This window comes from Macrobrachium rosenbergii, chromosome 8 (genome assembly GCF_040412425.1).
Source record: "Macrobrachium rosenbergii isolate ZJJX-2024 chromosome 8, ASM4041242v1, whole genome shotgun sequence".
In the NCBI taxonomy this organism is placed as follows: Eukaryota; Metazoa; Arthropoda; class Malacostraca; order Decapoda; family Palaemonidae; genus Macrobrachium; species Macrobrachium rosenbergii.
Genome location: NC_089748.1, coordinates 68,611,650 through 68,619,149, shown reverse-complemented (window position 1 = coordinate 68,619,149; position 7,500 = coordinate 68,611,650). Strand labels below are relative to the sequence as shown.

The 7,500-nt window shown below is 33.9% G+C and overlaps 1 long non-coding RNA gene across 1 annotated transcript in view; it reads right to left on the bottom strand.

The window, feature by feature from the left end:
• LOC136840952 (uncharacterized) overlaps window positions 1-7,500 on the bottom strand; it is a 112,569-nt gene that overhangs the window by 104,744 nt on the left and 325 nt on the right. The gene's annotated exons all lie outside the window — the stretch shown is intronic.

Here is a 7,500-nt window from a genome sequence, read left to right as displayed (position 1 = left end):
AAGGTATGTTTGAACTTTAAAGTATGGCAGTAGTTCAGTGCTATGGACGCACTTTCTGTTCGCTTTTCATCAGAAGCATCACCTGCAGAAACTGCAATCATTGCTAAGTTCTGTAGTTTTCTAAACGGATTTCTAATGTTTCGTTTTTTCAGCTAATGAGTGCGCAAAATTAATTGTGTTATCCAATATTTCTGTGAATGTATGTGACGGTATACCATCAAATAAAGAGGCAAAAATGCATGATACAGATTTATTTGGAATAAGAAAAACTGACACACACAAATGAGAGGAGCTGTCTTATTCACTTGTGCGTATAGGCGCTACAGTGTCAGGAAAAACATTTGATAGAAAATCTAGAGAAACATCAACAGTTCAGAATTGTGTATCATAAATGAAAAGAAGTATATCTATCAACGTGAATTGACCGTAAAGGATTCTTTATAGTATGTTGCAACAATTACTATAATTAATAGCATTAATTATAGTGTTCACATGACGTCATTTTCAATTTTTTTTTTTTTTTGCCCAGAACTTCTCCGTTCGCACTGCTTTACAAAAATCATGAATTGCCTTTAGTTGTTTGCAGAAGACGGCTAAACGTAACGCCTACTCAAAACTTCATAATTAAATAAAAAAAAAAAACAGTTAAACCCAGTACTTCTTCCCTGATGCCTTTAGGTAGGGTTCAGCTGTTGAAATATTCAGGATAGGCACATTAACTAGAGATGGCTCAAGGAGGCTTTGATTATAGTCGAATCACATAAATTCATAGCTTTACTCTTGTCAAATTCTGCATTACGTGTGTCTTAACATTTCAAAGTATATTGCATGTGCCTGCGTGAGATGAAGATACTGTAAAAGAATTCGAAGATAAACACACAGACATTATATATATATATATATATATATATATATATATATATATATATATATATATATATATATATATATATATATATATATATATATATATATATATACTGTATATATATAATATACACATATATACATATATAATATATGTATATGCGTATATATAAATATATATTATATATATATATATATATATATATATATATATATATATATATATATATATAATATAGTACATATATATATATATATGAGAAAAATCTTCCGCATTTTCAAACTACGTCATAATATTCCATCCACTCGTCAGCCTTGAAAAGAGAATCCTCCTCACAACAGCAACAGCAAAAAATTAATGGAGTTGGATCCATTTCCTCGTGAGAGTAGCATTAATCGCTTCGAAATGTAGGTCAAGTGCAGAATGGGGGTTAATGATATCAAATGAACATTCGTGTGGGAGCCTCGCGGGTGAAAGGGGAATTGAGTCTGTGATACCCACAAGTCCATCTGCTGGAGTTCATTTCAGGGAAAAAATCTATTTTTGACTACAATGCTATGAGCATTTACATGTGTCTCACACCCACACAATACAAATGTATATATCTGTCTATCTTTATATATATATATATATATATATATATATATATATATATATATATATATATATATATATATATATATATATATATATATATATATATATATATATATATATATATAATATATGTATACATATATATATATATATATATATATATATATATATATATATATATATGCACATTTTGGCATTTACCCTTGGAAGACAAGCCTAGAATTTGATAGCCAAGCAATCAGGGGCCCTTCAAGATGTCATATGCTTGTCTCATGCCGATCTCCACCCTGACTGACACCCACCACAGTCGACTTGCCAGGTACTTAATCCTATCCCTAATTCAACACGGAAAAAATGCATTTTAATGAGATTTTCCAATATCGCTTCGTCGTCGCAGGGAATCCGAATTCCACCCATTAAGGTAATGTGTCAGGCTCCACGTTTACTCGGCCATATATAGGCACATCCCGTCCAATTCTGGTTAGCTTCACTTCACCTTAGTGTCTGAAGATGTACCTGGTAGGTGGCAGACTTTGGTAAGTCAGCCCGAGATCACGATGGTATATAGCTAGCAAATTCATCGCAATTTCAACACACGCTGGAGCCACCCTCTCTATGGGGCAAAGGACATATCTTTAGTTTTTACTTCAGTACTAGCTGCCATGTGATGCCATCTCCCGGTTGAATTTTTTTTCACTAGGTTCTTAATCTTCAGCTCTCATACAAAGTAGCTCGTTGAAAATGTCCCTAGTAAGGCGTTTTCTAAAAGCAGTCTAATCATAAATTTCCTTCATTTGTGGTTGGAGAACATATTTAAACATCCTAATGGTAGGATACCAATTTATTCTAGATCTCTCTCTAGTTAAGAACTAAAAAAAAAAGTGCGATAGATACTGGATAGAATAACGTAGAGAATGAAAAAAAAAATTAGAATAATTTTAATTAAGAGAAGTAATCTCAAGCAGTCTTAATTATGCAAAGACGTTTCGTCTTTTTTACCTTCCCTTTTTTTTGCATGAAACTTAAAGCCTTCGAGGCTGTTGATATTCAAACAAACCTTGTTAAAATTGTTCCCATGGGCTGTAGCAGGGACTGACTTCATTTCGGAGGAGGTTCATAAATTATTACTATCGCAAATTAAGACTGATGCAATGATCCATTCTCTCTCTCTCTCTCTCTCTCTCTCTCTCTCTCTCTCTCTCTCTCTCTCACACACACACACTTACACACACACCCACATACATACGTACATACACAGGACCTCAATGAAATGGATGGTATCTAGCGGAGATATTTATTCAATAAAAATTACAAGCTTTCTAGGACTAACAGTCCTCATTGTCAAGTATCCTTCGAATGATCGGAGGATACTTTACAATGAGGACTGTTAGTTCTGGAAAGCTTGTAATTTTTATTGAATAAATATCTCAGCTAGATACCATTCAGTTTCAATGAGGTCCTGTTAGTAATTGTAAAAGTGACAGTTTATATATATATATATATATATATATATATATATATATATATATATATATATATATATATATATATATATATATATATATATATATATATAATAGTCTTCTGTGTTTGTGCTCCTAGACAGAGTTTAACATCTATCTCTTCCACCATAATTTTCTTGATTTCTTTCTTCTTCATGCTGCCTTTCCTCACGTCATCAGCCACTTTAGATCCGGTTCTTTCTCTTGATTTCTAAACTCCATTATTCCTTCAATTGCATCTTTCATTCCCCATCCCCCTCAGTAATGCATGACTAGTTCTGTATTCGTTTCTTCTTTCAGTCACTCAGTCACTCCCGTCTTATTTCCCTTGGCTCACTCAGTGATGTGCAGCATCGTATGTAATCAGTGCTGCACTAAGATTCGTGTGCGTGGTTGAGCTTCTTTACATAAAATTTTATGTAGAGAATATTTAAGGAAATTAGTGTACAGTAATTGTTGTTCTTATTTCAAGACACCACATAAAGCTCTCACATTTCGATATACAAATGACTAGAAAATATGCGATTTCATGTTATCTTTGCAGTCCCTAAATACCAGAAAGAAAGATGAATTAGTAACGATGGTAATCAAAATGTATCGTCAGTTTATATAAGAAGAAAATCTTTAATCATAGACTAATTACTGAGCTGAAACGGTTCTTACCTAAACGCTTCACAACAGTGCTCAAGGTTTTAATTGGAAGGCATGCTGGTAATATTAAGATATTTTCCTTGTATCGAAAATACTTATCAGTGTCTCGGTCACCAGTCATCATTTCAAACTGAATGTTGAACGGAAAGTAATTGATTAGCGAATATATGAATATATGAATTATTATTTCTTTGGGAGCAGGCATGCTTCTTAAACAACTGCCGTGTAAGCGAAAGATAAAGGTGTGGCCTAACTTCGAAGGAAGTCAAAGGCCCTTCTCTTGGGAAGAAAAAAAAAAAAAGATTATACGACTCGGAGAAAGCATATCATCGCGCAGTGATCTGTGAAATTTCCTATCTTCTTCGAAGAAGAGAAAGAATAAGGTTAATGAAACCGACAAAATAAAAGACGCGCCGGAAATGTTTACGAAGATGTCAAGAAAGCTCATTCGTGGTTCGTTTCATGAAAAATGCCGTAGAATAAACAGCAGTTCTTTTGAGAGAGTTATATCTACGTCCTCTATCTATTTATGAGTCTTTTTTGGGGAGTTTCGCCACTTAGCCCAACAGAGTACCTCTTGTATAATGCAAGGGTCTGTGTATGTTTATTAGATATGCAGTACTGAGGTTCTAAATTACATTTCTCTCTCTTTTTTCTAGGTGATCTCTCTCTGAATCTTACTTGCGTCTGTACACAAACTGTTCATAGATGCTTGTACATATAAAAAAAAAATTATCTGAGCAAGTAAAATATTGGTCAAAAATTTTCGTGCGCGTTTGTTAATTCGATGCATAACTAGTTTATTTCGCCCGTTTGATCTCGCAAAAATAATATTGTTATAATTTCCGAGAAAGTGTAGATGTTTGCATATTTTTGTGCTTTTTTTATATAAAAAAAAGATAAGTTCAGGGTTAAATTTTTATCTCTACCCAGTGAAAATTATGCAGTTTTTTCGGAGGAAGGGTAACTTTTTTTTTAAGAAATAAAAACGCGATGAACTAAATTGATATCTTAGCAATAGTTCATTTAATTCCCATAAATATCTTTGATTTAGCTACTAGCGGGTATAAAGCAAAACTTGTTGACCAGTCTTCTACACTTTACAGTCTGAAAACCCTGGAATTCTTTACCTTCCACTGTGTGCCGTATGGTCACTAACAATAACAGGTCCATCGGCACTGTTGTTTTGTAAACGAGTAAAGCTGAATTTCTTATCAAGACGGAAAAAAAAAATAGTACGTTTCACCTGATAATCACGACGAGAAAAGAATCAGAGAATTAGCGAGGTATTCTACATGATATGATCTTATTTTATTAAAATATACTTGCTATTTTTCATAAAAAAAGATATTATTATATGGAAAAACAAAGAGGATTGAAATAATCGAATTTGTGCGGTCGCCTATTCGCCCAGGCATTTAAGTACCACTCATGAAGCATGTAACATTCAATAAGAGGACAGGCCATCAGCGCAATGAAACAGGAAATGGCAAAGGCTCCCTTCCATTGTAATCGGTGTGTCCCTTTGTCAATTCTCAATGGAGAATGTCCACTGAAGTAATAAATAGAAAATAAAAGAGATCATATTTCAAATGTTAAATGTTTTCGATTTCATTTAAGCCTCACTACCACAAGCAACTGACGCGCATGCGCTTAGAATGATCGGGTTTACAGTTTCTAAGGATAAATGAATTATAGTTTTAGTACATTACATGACGTTCATGCAATTATTCTCATTTGCAAATTCAATGCAGTTTTTTTTTTCAGTAATTTAGCGCTGTTGACAGAAATAGAGCCTATGTAGTCAGTCCGCCAAGTAATGACTTTAGACATTTTTTATTTATTTTTTCTCACACAGGAACTAAACAAGAGTTATGATTTTTATCCATCTATATATATATGCACTATATATATATATATATATATATATATATATATATATATATATATATATATATATATATATATATATATATTATATTTAAAAATAAATATATACATATGTGTGTGCGCGCGTGTGTGTGTGTTGGTGTGGGAGTTGGTTAGTGGGTGTGTGAATGTGTGTGGGGAGATTCTTGTAGTCTAACAGTTAGGACGCTTGCCTAACCAGCGAAAGATGCCCAATTCGATTCTAGAGAAAGCCAGAACGATTTAGACGCTTTCTGCCAGATTCCGTGCCCTTTTGTTGGTCAAAGAAAGGAATTCGGTACCCAGCAGTCAGTCGAATTTAGTGGGTAGCAGCTAGGGTGGAGAGGGACATGGGGTAAGTAACCTCAACCAAAACTCCAAGTCAGAACTGTAGGATATATATATATATATATATATATATATATATATATATATATATATATATATATATATATATATATATATATATATATATATATATATATATATTTGTATGTGTATGTATGTATGTATGTATGTATATATATGTATATATATATACATGTATATATATATATATATATATATATATATATATATATATATATATACATATACATACACTGTGTTAGGTATACATTTCAGACAATAATATTTTAAGGCGTTTTAGTTCGTTATGTACAACTGCGATAGCTTTGTTTTGATGGTAAAATACGAAATGGCCACAGCTGTCACATCAAAATCGGTAGCTGCATATGTGATGACTGCACCAGTGTCAAGAACGATTTAGAGCAACACAGAGGACTGTTGTGAGGTCTACGATTTTGAGAGGAATTGTGTTTCAGCTCTTTCCTTTTCCTTTTTTTTTTTTTTTTTTTTTTGTTATCTCTGTAGCTACTTTATGCTTTAGCATCTTGTAAAAATTCTATCCTAGGTTTTTTCATACTTGAACTCTATCCCTGTAATTAGACCTTCGTGTGCTCACTCCCTTGAGAGAAACGTAGGTGGTTACGCCGTAAAAATGGAATAGCTCTGAGCACTCTACAAATGTAGACGCTCAGGAAAATGTCAGAACATCGCGCCCGGTTTTTTTTTTTTTTCTTTAAGGAATAGAAAATGAGCTGCTCAAACATTACCTTTCTTTTTTCTGGGTGATCACTTGCGGTGTAATCTGTGAAAGAGAATTCTTCCATTTTTAGTAGGTGCTGCCCCTTGAAATTATAGATGTTATTATGCTGGAGCGTGATACCGTCATGAAATAGAAGGATACGTCAATCTTTTGTAACCAGTGAGACGTATGTTATAAAAGTAATACAAAATAATCACAGAGAAGGATATTTCCCGTGACTTACATGGTATATGATATAAAACATGCGCTGTATTTATTACTGAAAATATAACGTGAGATATAAAATGGACATAAAACACTAAACAAAAGATGTCAAACTGGCCTAGGAAAAAAGCATAAAAGATGCAAGCCATTAGACATAAAATAAGATAAGCTGAGGTTTTTAGCGAACCCCTTGACCCCGACGCAGTTAAAAGAGAACCTTCTTCTTATATGGTTCGTTCTTTCGACAACCTGAGCTTTTCTTCCTCTGCTCGAATTCTTAGCAACGGTAAAAACTCCATTACCTTAAAAATAGTTAGCCTCAAAGCACACGGCTTAAGCAAATGACCATCGGAGGATTTAGCAGAATACGGTGATAGTTATATACGAAATGAAAGCACTCCAGAGGGCCTCGTAGGTCCCCGGAGGATATGCGTAGGAAAGGTTAGCATTTTCGAGGGAGTTGGCCCCTCCCCCTCCCACACAAAGGGGGAGCCCCTGGCGAGTACAACCACTCGAAATGAGAGAAAAGATGAAACTCATAACCTTAGACAAACAAGTCCTTAAAAAGGAGGAAAATTGCCATGCACCACAAACAACGGGACGCTCATCCCATCCCACACGCTCCCTCTCTCTTTCTCTCTTTCACACACACACATACACAC